At 47.3% G+C, this 1,213-nt stretch overlaps 1 non-coding gene across 1 annotated transcript; it reads right to left on the bottom strand.

Moving 5' to 3' along the window:
- Window positions 1-392: 392 nt before the first annotated feature.
- trnas-aga (transfer RNA serine (anticodon AGA)) lies at window positions 393-474 on the bottom strand. Its single transcript has one exon. It is a non-coding gene; the product is annotated as a tRNA-Ser (tRNA).
- Between the last annotated feature and the right edge of the window lie 739 nt (window positions 475-1,213).

Raw genomic sequence — 1,213 nt, 5'->3', positions numbered from 1 at the left:
ATAAGCGCTGACTGAGTGAGGAGGAGGATGAGAAGAAGGAGGGGGGAGGAGCACAGGAGGAGAAGAGGGAGGGACACCAGAGAGACAAGAGAAGACACAGTTTCCGCAAACAACACAAGTCTGCCCAGTAATACCTGGAACCTTGATCTCAGTGTGGTGAGTCCATTTCTCTTTGATGACATGCTGTGGTCTCCAGGTTTTGCATGCTTTCTTTGTTGTCAATATTGTCTAAATGTCAGTTGTGGGATTTGAATCCACACCTCCATGAGAAACTGCGAGCTGAATGCAGCTCCTTAGATCACACACCATTCTGACTTCAATGAGATTGACTATCACAGATAGAAAGTGGTGAGAAGATAGAAATGACCAGACTTGTTTCAAACCCTGTCAAACGTTGTCGGCAGGATTCGAACCTGCGCGGGGAGACCCCAATGGATTTCTAGTCCATCACCTTAACCACTCGGCCACAACAACTTCATGGCTCCCCAGGCAGCACTCCTGACACACTGTCTTCCTCGGCCACCTGGGCCGTTTGTCACCTGCTGCTGGGGGTTAAGGTCGATGGGTAGGAAAGGTTCCCACAGCAGGTCAATAGGTGTCCATGTCCTTCCATCCCCACCTAAACAACACAAGCCTGCCCAGTGATACCTGGTCCTTGGAACCTTGACCTCAGCGTGGTGCATCTGCTTCACCTTCATACATTGTTGTAGCAGAGCTCTACGAAGCAGGAGCCTTCTAGAGCAAGTTTTGGTAATCCTCCTCCTTCTGCAATTAACAGAAATAATGAGATCCTTTTCCTGAGCTGCCCTAACAATGTACATATTGTTTCATTTGTATGCATCCAACTGGGACATACCACTTTGTCATATAATGCACATTTGACGTACTGTGTATTGGGGCGTTCTAAATCTTTTTCAGCAAAATATATACAATGGTAGTGAGGATACTGGAAGATCTTGTTCGTGTTTGTTTTTGAAGTCCGGATGGCCAAGCGGTCTATGCTGCGTTCAGGTCGCAGTCTCTCATGGAGGTGTGGGTTCACATCCCACTTCTGACAGCAGATTTTTAGACCATATTGACAATAAAGAAAGCTGCCAAACCTGGAGACACACAGTGTTTGATCAAGGTGAAGCGGATGCTGCGGTCAAGGTTCCAAGGACCAGGGACCTGTACTACAAAGCGAGATCAAAATACCCAGGATATGTTTCAGAGA

The sequence above is a fragment of the Stegastes partitus genome, unplaced genomic scaffold (genome assembly GCF_000690725.1).
Source record: "Stegastes partitus isolate 25-593 unplaced genomic scaffold, Stegastes_partitus-1.0.2 Scaffold2944, whole genome shotgun sequence".
NCBI lineage: Eukaryota > Metazoa > Chordata > Actinopteri > Pomacentridae > Stegastes > Stegastes partitus.
Note: the sequence above shows the minus strand (reverse complement) of the source record. Positions and strands in the feature narration are given on the sequence as shown.